Here is an 11,869-nt window from a genome sequence, read left to right as displayed (position 1 = left end):
TTAAGTGCTAATTTAAATCTACTAGATTTACCAATACAAATAAATGCTGGAAAAATAATTCAGAATAGAGTATATTATTACATTTCCACATAACATTTTTGAGTATATTTTTTTTTCCAAATTCTACTCTGTACACTGACGGTGTTAAATTACATTTTTGAGTAATTAAACTCTGATCGGAGCAACTCCCTTGTACTTTGAATTATGAAAACAATCAATTCGTCTCATCGTGTTCGTCTAAAAAATAACCTAACCCCAAGAACCTCAACAATGTTGATCAAAACTGGTACGTTAGAAAATACACAAAATATCCTCAATCATTGTACAGAGACAAAATATAATTAAAATATATGTACACTGACAAAGTTAAAAGTAGCTGTAAATTCCAGGCTGTCGGAAGAAACGTTATGACTCACCTCCGAACGCTATAAATCTTTCTCGATACGATCCAGGAAGACAAAAAAATAAACTACTTGAGTCATAATAAGTGTGTGTCTGTACACGCAAACACTCTGCATACCTGAAGTTCTTCACTAGGAACTTCTAACATTTTTCTTCGTGTTCTCCCTTAACCCCTCTTCCATATGGGGGATCGTTCTACAGACGTTGTCACAAAAATACCCCAAAAATAAAATTCTAATGGGTGTAAGAACAGGTAAGTACGCTGGCCGTTAAACACGGCTCACTACTGTCAACACGATGCCTTCCAAGCTCTGTATAAGCAATGCAAAGAATTTCATCTACAGCAAATGACCGACAGACGAACACGAATCAACTAATACGCGTTTAAACTTAGTTATAAAAAAATATATATAAGCGCAAAGAAGCCAATCAGAATGTCTGAATCAGGAATTAAAAGTATTATCACACAGGTGACGTACAGAGCAGCTTAACCAAAATGGATAGTTTTCAGTTAATGAAACAAGGATGATTTGAATTTCGGACATGAACCGTTCTTTGTTTCACCCGCTCGCCACGGTGAGGCACAGGACATGAGCGGGACCTGAAATCACACAAAACAAACAAGAACACTTATGTAACAACAGCAAGAAAGATAAATTACAATTAATACAATAATGCAGACCATACCTGTGTGTTTGACGTCTCATCTTCTGCTTCACAGTCTTGGCTTCAAATATTGGTCTACGATGAAACGTTGATGTAAATTGTAAGTGTAAAATTCAAAAGACGAAAATCGTTGACGGTTCCTGCAGCTGGAAATCCGGCCCAGACGTCTCGTATTAAAACGATTCCGCATTAAATTCGGAAATACAACGGAAATTAAGTCACCGCTTATTTTGCTGAAAACGCTCCACTGAATTCGAAAATGAAATGACGAAAATGCCATCCGATCCTTGGCGTTGCTCTTAATTAACTTGATGCTTACGAAAAGAAATTCGTCAACTTAACTGAGATTAATTTGTTGTTTTATCACGTCAGCAAAGCTTCCACTTATGCAAAATCGCAAGTTCGACTGCACCCTGCAACTTTAAATGGCACGCGAAAAGCTTTTTCGAGAATGCTCTACACTCGGCTGCAAAAATAAGTTGCCACAGCAGATGTAACGACAGAATAACACTTCTCGATCGTTGAATCTTATTGAGTTCACTGTACAAAAAGTTAGACTGACAGCATGTTATAAAAAACATAATTTTTGCACTTCTTAAATTCTAGTTAATATACATGACATCCTTAGAGATTCAGACAATCTTTCAACAGTGAAGTGAAAGACTGATAAAACGCAAAATTACATTTTGCGTTTTATTGAATCTTTAGCCAAGCAATGCGAGTAATTCGCGGACAGAGGTTTCAAAAAGTCCTTTTTTTTATTTCTGTCCTTCTCGCATTGATATCATTGGTCGTGCCGACCGAACCTGTCAAGTTGTGCACCCTGTGATTAAAAAAAACACACACACAGAAATATCAAACCCTCCTAACTGAACGTCCATTGCCATGGACACAAAAGCTAAGTTCACGCGACCTAACATGGGCACCTATCGGGGAGGGCAGGGAGGACACTTACAAACTATAAAAAAAAGTATAAAGTGCACAGGGTTGCCAACTTGACCTTAACCTAACATGCCCTCAGTCGTGGCGGGCGCCGCGTCAAATACAAGTTGCCTGGCACGGACCGACGTGGTTATCGTTGACCAGCCTGGGGCCGGGCCGATCTGATAAGACCGTGCCTATGCTATGGCGTACAAGATTTGCCGCGAGCGCCCAGCCCATCCTCCAGCGGATGGGTCCTCGTCCACTAGGGGTTCGGCCGACACTGGTTTTTGTCTTCTTAACGATACCGTTTGTACGTTGCTCCTCTTGCCGTGGTCCATGGTTCGATGTCTGCCTCGTCTGAATCTGGACACTGAAGTCTTCAACTGCATATGGTGCCTCCACTGGAACGTTGCAGCCGTTGGCACAACACAACACAACACAGCATAGCACAGCACTGAATCACAAACACTTTGAGAGTCGTTGCATTCGAAGACGCACTATAAATTCACGAATGAACACTTTCTCCGCTCGTCTAAAGACCTTGGATTGAAATTCACTCAAGTGAACAGACGAAAAATGCCATCCGCGAACAGAAAACTAGTAGCCTGCCTGGCACAGAGATAATTTAATATGATCGTGCTACGGGGTCCTCTACTTATTTTACTTTGGGGGGGGGGAATAAATAAAACGATCCTCAAAGAGATTACTCTTTTATTTGAATTTACCTATGTCAGAAATTTTAGTTCTGTCAAATATATTATTGATAAATCAAGAAAGTTGCGACTGGCTGGTCGACTGGATGTTATGTTTAACATAATATGCGCAATAAATTTCAAAATTTGGCGTCTTTAAAAGCGTATATTTGCAAGGAAGACAATTAAACAGCCAATGATAGACAAATCTGTAACCGATATTTAAAAATCGCTGTTGCCAGCAATGTAGTACAAATACTGCGTTCCACACACTGCTGGTTCCATTCGTAAGGTAATCCGATCGAATCCCGGCCTGGTGCCTTCTGCTTTTACTTATGTATTGTGTTTTAATTTAGTTTCTCTGCTCGTGGCTGAACACAACAGCTTCATTTCAAATACTTTGAACTGGGCCATTCATATCTTATAATTTATTTCGAGCCATATATAAATTTCTAATTAAAAACGCGTTAGTATGCATATTAGAATAATGCTACGTAAATATATGTGTAAAAATGAATGAAATGTAAATATCTCTATATAAGTGGGTAATACTTAATAAGCCTTTTGTTTACAGTCCTTATTAAAGGAAACCAAGACGAATATCAGTACACAATAACGCCATATATGGAAGCATTCTTCCTCAATTTATGACTTCGTACTACTGAAACTTAATGAACAAAACTACAAAGAACATTAGGTTAGAATAATTCGCAGGCACTAGCAGATTTCTTACTCAATTTCATTACTACATGATGGTAATTCTTAGTGAAGAAAGTAAAAAATATCATGTTGAAAGGAAAACTTGCATAAAATTTCCGATTAAATATCAGAGACACCATCGAACACAGATTCTAACATTTGAACCATACAATATCCATCACGATTTTAGCACACAAGTGCAATTATCCTGACATTAGCACACTACTGCAGGTATCATGAACTTAGCACATAAGCGCACGTAGCCTAACCTTATTATACAAGTGTAAGTATCCTCACCTTATAACACATGTTCAGGTATCCCGTCCTTGGCACACAAATGCCTCTCCTGCTCTAAGCACACTAGTGCAATTATCCTAATTTTAGCACACTAGTGCAAGTATCCTGAACTTAGCACATTAATGCAAGTATCCTGACCTTAGCACACAGGTCCAAGTATCCTGGCCTAAGCACACTAGTGCAAGTATTCTGGCCATTGCACACTAGTGCAAGTATCCTGAACCTATAACAATAAAGCAGGTATCCCGTCCTTGGCACACAAATGCCTCTTCTGCTCTAAGCACACTAGTGCAATTATCCTAATTTTAGCACACTAGTGCAAGTATCCTGAACTTAGCACATTAATGCAAGTATCCTGACCTTAGCACACAGGTCCAAGTATCCTGGCCTAAGCACACTAGTGCAAGTATTCTGGCCATTGCACACTAGTGCAAGTATCCTGAACCTATAACAATAAAGCAGGTATCCTGACTTTGGCACACAAGAGCAGGTATGCTGACAATGGTAGCACTAGTAGATACATTCGTACTTTGGCACACAAGTCTAGATCCTGATTGTGGCACTAAGTGCAGGTATCCTGACCCTAGCACACTAGTGCAACTATCCTGACAGAGCACACTAGTGCAATTATAATGTCTTTTCACAAATATGCAAGTATCCTGAGATTACAACACAACTGTAGGTATCCTCACCTTACATCACAAGTGCAATTTTCCTGACATTAAAGCAAAAGTGCAAACATCTTATATTAACATAAATATGCAAGTATCCTCGGCCATGCACACTAGTGCAACTATCCTGACAGAGCACACTAGTGCAATTATAATGTCTTTTCACAAATATGCAAGTATCCTGAGATTACAACACAACTGTAGGTAACCTCACCTTAGATCACAAGTGCAATTTTCCTGACATTAACGCAAAAGTGCAAACATCTTATCTTAACATAAATATGCAAGTATCCTGACATTACAACACAACTGTAGGTATCATCACCTTAGATCAGAAGTGCAAGTTTCCTGACATTAACGCAAAAGTGCAAACATCTTATCTTAACATAAATATGCAAGTATCCTGGGCTAAGCACACTGGTGCAAGAATCCTGACTTTAGCTCACAAGTGCAAGTATCTTGAATTTAGCACATTAATGCAGGTATCGTGATATAAGCACATAAGTGCACGTAGCCTAACCTTATTATACAAGTGTAAGTATCCTCACCTTATAACACATGTTCAGGTATCCCGTCCTTGGCACACAAATGCCTCTTCTGCTCTAAGCACACTAGTGCAATTATCCTAATTTTAGCACACTAGTGCAAGTATTCTGAACTTACCACTCTACTGCAGGTATCCTGAACTTAGCACATTACTGCAGATATCGTGATATAAGCACATAAGTGCACGTAGCCTAACTTTATTTACAAGTGTAAGTATCCTCACCTTATCACACATGTTCAGGTATCCCGTCCTTGGCACACAAATGCCTCTTCTGCTCTAAGCACACTAGTGCAATTATCCTAATTTTAGCACACTAGTGCAAGTATCCTGAACTTAGCACATTAATGCAAGTATCCTGACCTTAGCACACAGGTCCAAGTATCCTGGCCTAAGCACACTAGTGCAAGTATTCTGGCCATTGCACACTAGTGCAAGTATCCTGAACCTATAACAATAAAGCAGGTATCCTGACTTTGGCACACAAGAGCAGGTATGCTGACAATGGTAGCACTAGTAGATACATTCGTACTTTGGCACACAAGTCTAGATCCTGATTGTGGCACTAAGTGCAGGTATCCTGACCCTAGCACACTAGTGCAACTATCCTGACAGAGCACACTAGTGCAATTATAATGTCTTTTCACAAATATGCAAGTATCCTGAGATTACAACACAACTGTAGGTATCCTCACCTTACATCACAAGTGCAATTTTCCTGACATTAAAGCAAAAGTGCAAACATCTTATATTAACATAAATATGCAAGTATCCTCGGCCATGCACACTAGTGCAACTATCCTGACAGAGCACACTAGTGCAATTATAATGTCTTTTCACAAATATGCAAGTATCCTGAGATTACAACACAACTGTAGGTAACCTCACCTTAGATCACAAGTGCAATTTTCCTGACATTAACGCAAAAGTGCAAACATCTTATCTTAACATAAATATGCAAGTATCCTGACATTACAACACAACTGTAGGTATCATCACCTTAGATCAGAAGTGCAAGTTTCCTGACATTAACGCAAAAGTGCAAACATCTTATCTTAACATAAATATGCAAGTATCCTGGGCTAAGCACACTGGTGCAAGAATCCTGACTTTAGCTCACAAGTGCAAGTATCTTGAATTTAGCACATTAATGCAGGTATCGTGATATAAGCACATAAGTGCACGTAGCCTAACCTTATTATACAAGTGTAAGTATCCTCACCTTATAACACATGTTCAGGTATCCCGTCCTTGGCACACAAATGCCTCTTCTGCTCTAAGCACACTAGTGCAATTATCCTAATTTTAGCACACTAGTGCAAGTATTCTGAACTTACCACTCTACTGCAGGTATCCTGAACTTAGCACATTACTGCAGATATCGTGATATAAGCACATAAGTGCACGTAGCCTAACTTTATTTACAAGTGTAAGTATCCTCACCTTATCACACATGTTCAGGTATCCCGTCCTTGGCACACAAATGCCTCTTCTGCTCTAAGCACACTAGTGCAATTATCCTAATTTTAGCACACTAGTGCAAGTATCCTGAACTTAGCACATTAATGCAAGTATCCTGACCTTAGCACACAGGTCCAAGTATCCTGGCCTAAGCACACTAGTGCAAGTATTCTGGCCATTGCACACTAGTGCAAGTATCCTGAACCTATAACAATAAAGCAGGTATCCTGACTTTGGCACACAAGAGCAGGTATGCTGACAATGGTAGCACTAGTAGATACATTCGTACTTTGGCACACAAGTCTAGATCCTGATTGTGGCACTAAGTGCAGGTATCCTGACCCTAGCACACTAGTGCAACTATCCTGACAGAGCACACTAGTGCAATTATAATGTCTTTTCACAAATATGCAAGTATCCTGAGATTACAACACAACTGTGGGTATCCTCACCTTACATCACAATTGCAATTTTCCAGACATTAAAGCAAAAGTGCAAATATCTTATATTAACATAAATATGCAAGTATCCTCGGCCATGCACACTAGTGCAACTATCCTGACAGAGCACACTAGTGCAATTATAATGTCTTTTCACAAATATGCAAGTATCCTGACATTACAACACAACTGTAGGTAACCTCACCTTAGATCACAAGTGCAATTTTCCTGACATTAACGCAAAAGTGCAAACATCTTATCTTAACATAAATATGCAAGTATCCTGGGCTAAGCACACTGGTGCAAGAATCCTGACTTTTGCTCCCAAGTGCAAGTATCTTGAATTTAGCACATTAATGCAGGTATCGTGATATAAGCACATAAGTGCACGTAGCCTAACCTTATTATACAAGTGCAAGTATTATTTTATGTTGGCATAACTTACGAGTCCTAAGAGTGTGGCATATGTGGACGAATGAATCCTCTAAGTAGATTACTTGTTCAACGTTTAATGACTTCAAACCTGTCCTATTTTTTGCTGAAGAGGGAGAACTATTTCCCGTGGAATAAGGCGCCTATAATGTGAGATGTAATCGACATTTTTATTACGTCATATTGATAACTGTCACTGACGAAACCTAACAATTGTTTTGTGGTAATACATCGTCTTATATGGAAGTGGCATATAAGACTTGATCACGTTAAGCTCCTAATTCTCAGTAAAGAAATTTTATATATCATGATAAAGAAACGCCTCATATAGAGGTAAAAATGTATGATAGTCAATTCTACTGCATGATACTAGGTGACTGTAGATTGAAAGATCACTTCATCTGGAAGCTATGTTCATCTTCTGATGGCTTTGTATCAGCATTTATTACTTCAGGAAATAATCCGCATTACGGAAGCTGCAATCAATAAACGATGGCTTCAAACTGATAATCAAATATTGAAGGAATTTTTAAGGACATTTAAGATAAGTGAACACATTAAATGAAACCTGATATTAACAGCATAAGCCTTTACACCCGTAAATCTTGCATAAGAAATTGTAAGTAACTCAAGAAGAACCTAGCAACTTATATGGTATGTTATGTCCATTTGTCCGTCAAACCTATTTCGCATTTGCTCTTTCCGTTAATATTACCATGTTAGTAATAGATCTTTTTTTAAATTTCAGTATGGGCCTAGGTTTCTACCCGTTATGCATAGTAGCTGGTACCAACTGAAATATTAAATTACTTTTCATTTTTATTTTCGTAAATACAAATCTGAGAATACGCGTATTAAGAAAATATAAAAATTATGTAACGACGTTCAAGCACTACGCACAATGACCCGTTTTACAAACTTGCTCAGATAACTTTATACTGGTCCACGATCTGCGCATGTGTTTGACGCAGATAGTTCTGGGTAAAGTCAGGCATCAAACAGAATCCTAATATAGTAAATTATTTAATTATTTACACTGACATAACAAAATTAGGCATTATTTACCACTCTCTATTAATATTATTTAGAAACCCATTTTTGATTAAAAGCAAATTTTATTCGTAATTCTCAAAGAAACTGATAATGTATCCACTTTCGTGAAATTCATTACTAAGCCCTTTCAATAAAGGGAAATAAAAAGTTGTTAAATTCAGGAAATCAGAATATGTCAGTGGGCACACATGAACGTACAAATCGTGTTAAGTTAGTATTTGCCGGCCATGCAAACTACAGTAAGAAACTAACTACAAGAACAAGAAACAAAGAAGTGTAAGCTTTGTTAGTTTGATAGTTCTACAAAGAGATTAGTGATTTGTACAGTTCATGTGTGAAAGTTGACATAAAGTTAAATTTTATATCACCTATGACGTCACTTTCATATTCAATATAAGTGACGTCGTTGTTATTGCTGTCAGAAGGCGGGTACAATCTAACTCTAAACTGAAGAAAATGGCGATACTAACTTCCTACAATTGACAGACGCAGTTAATATAAAAATGTTTAAAGCAGGGTTTTTGAGTGACATATTACAGTCAAATTTCTGCTCAGAAACGTATATTTCTGACATACATATTTTTTGTTCACACTGTCGTCTGTAACTTCCTGTCACGGAGCACAAATGGTGGGGGGGGGGGGGGACTTGCATCTTAAATTGTGGTTCGAAAGCTAAATTATTTGACTGTCGTTAAACGCGTAAATTCTCGTTAGTTTAAATCATTGTGTAATGCGCAGAAAATCATTTAATTCTGCGCAATTCCCTCAAAATTTACAATTATTTCTGCGAGTATAATGAGCTTAAAATCGATAAATTTTATGAGCAGTCTTTTCGCCATTAACTCCAAATTATGTAGGCGCTAAGTGACTCTACTTTGTCCGTGTCTGTCCGTCTGTCAGAGGAAATGCCCGTGAACAACTCAAGGTGGCCTTTCATACAGTTATGTTTACCGAAAGTAAAGAAGATTATTAATTACTGCACATTCAGCAGACAACACTTTAACGAGGAAAAGGTACGGTATGTCAAAAGGGAAGAGACAAATAACAGAAGATCAAACATAACTGACATTTCGTTAGCAAAATCGCAGTCAAGTTACCTATATCTGGAAATGAAAAATGATGACACAGATTGGTCCTGTCACAAATATGCCGATGGCATATTTTACAACGGCAAAAAAAACTGCAAGGAATAGATGAGATGAATACTGGGTGACTGACAAGAGCACATGAAACAACGTAACATGAGGATTCTAAAATTCAAGAAGCGATATGATGGTGTAAACACCCTGACCTTTGCACTGTATTGCGGTGACCCGAAGGTTTTCATTGTGGAGCAGTGATTTTAACGTTTGTACTGTAGTGTGGTGACCCTAACCTTTGCACTATAGAGCAGTAACCATAACATTTTCATTGTAGAGCAGTGACCCTAAACTTTTTATTGTAGATCAGTGACCCTAACCTTTGCACTGTAGAGCAGTGACCCTTACCTTTACACTGTAGAGCAGTAACCATAACCTTTGCACTGTGAAGCAGTGACCTTAGAGTTGCACTATAGAGCAGTAACCATAACATATTCATTGTAGAGCAGTGACCTTTACCTTTGCACTGTAGAGCAGTGACCCTTACCTTTACACTGTAGAGCAGTGACCATAAATTTTGCACTGTGGAACAGTGACCATGACCTTTGGACTGTAGAGCAGTAACCTTAGATTTGCACTATAAGGCAGTAACCATAACATATTCATTGTAGAGCAGTGACCCTAAACTTTTTATTGTAGATCAGTGACCCTAACCTTTGCACTGTGAAGCAGTGACCTTAGAGTTGCACTGTAGAGCAGTAACCATAACATATTCATTGTAGAGCAGTGACCTTTACCTTTGCACTGTAGAGCAGTGACCCTTACCTTTACACTGTAGAGCAGTGACCATAAATTTTGCACTGTGGAACAGTGACCATGACCTTTGGACTGTAGAGCAGTAACCTTAGATTTGCACTATAAGGCAGTAACCATAACATATTCATTGTAGAGCAGTGACCCTAAACTTTTTATTGTAGATCAGTGACCCTAACCTTTGCACTGTGAAGCAGTGACCTTAGAGTTGCACTGTAGAGCAGTAACCATAACATATTCATTGTAGAGCAGTGACCTTTACCTTTGCACTGTAGAGCAGTGACCCTTACCTTTACACTGTAGAGTAGTGACCATAAACGTTGCACTGTGGAACAGTGACCATGACCTTTGCACTGTAGAGCAGTAACCATAACATTTTTATTGTAGATCAGTGACCCTAACCTTTGCACTGTAGAGCAGTGACCATAACCTTTACACTGTAGAGCAGTAACCATAACCTTTGCACTGTGAAGCAGTGACCTTAGAGTTGCACTGTAGAGCAGTAACCATAACATATTCATTGTAGAGCAGTGACCTTTACCTTTGCACTGTAGAGCAGTGACCCTTACCTTTACACTGTAGAGTAGTGACCATAAACGTTGCACTGTGGAACAGTGACCATGACCTTTGCACTATAAGGCAGTAACCATAACATTCATTGTAGAGCAGTGACCCTAACCTTTGCACTGTAGAGCAGTGACCCTAACCTTTGCACTGTAGAGCAGTGACCCTAACCTTTGCACTGTAGAGCAGTGACCATCATCTTTTCATTGTGGAGAAGTGACCCTGACCTTTGCATTGTAATGCGGTGACCCGAAGGTTTTCATTGTGGAGCAGTGACCCTAACCTTTGCACTGTAGAGCTGTGACCCTAACCTTTGCTCTCTAGTGCAGTCATCTGCGGTGCATTGTTCATCGTTGAACATTGAGACAATATGTTCCTCCGAAATCTTTGTATAATCTGAGAAGTGTTTATATCAACAGAAACATTTTAAATAAAAATAAGCCTCTCTGTTGATATGTCCATATTATTACATTGAATTCTTCATCAAGCTCTCTAACAAATAAGTTTAAGTATAATGCATGTATCAGGAACAAATTCCTAATTCCGTGTTAAATGTCCAGATGATAACCATTTTTCATGACAGTGACTTTATATTGAAACACATTCGAGTTTAAAAATGTCTAATATTTTTCCGGTAAAATGGCACTGTTTAAATAAGTGGGCTCTAGTTATTGACATTATTCTCTGGATAATTACGGACACGTAATCAACCCCGCTGTTACGTGGCTTCAAAAATAAATTATAAAACATGGATGAGAAATTGGAAAATATCTGGAAATCTGCTGTCGTGATCAGCCATACCTAGCAAAACTGAAAAAGAACACAATACAGTAATACATTAAGGTACGTACCTGGTAAGGATTCGAACCGAGTACCTTCCAAATGCAACCAGCAGGGTATGCAGCGTAGTGTTGGAACCGGTAGCTGTTAATGATTTACAGATAAAGGCAACCATCCTGCTTAACATCGGCTCTCAAAAGTAAACACAAAATTCAGCACTGAAAAGTACTTTCATAATTCTTTTAATATATTCACACATTTATTTTAAAAAAATCATCATTTAAAAATTACTTTCATAATTATTTTTATATTTCCACATATTTATTTTAAGAAAAGTAATCTAAATCGTGTT

The sequence above is a fragment of the Zootermopsis nevadensis genome, unplaced genomic scaffold (genome assembly GCF_977971745.1).
Source record: "Zootermopsis nevadensis isolate Lab colony 2312 unplaced genomic scaffold, Znev_1.0 Znev_ptg000001l, whole genome shotgun sequence".
In the NCBI taxonomy this organism is placed as follows: Eukaryota; Metazoa; Arthropoda; class Insecta; order Blattodea; family Termopsidae; genus Zootermopsis; species Zootermopsis nevadensis.
Note: the sequence above shows the minus strand (reverse complement) of the source record.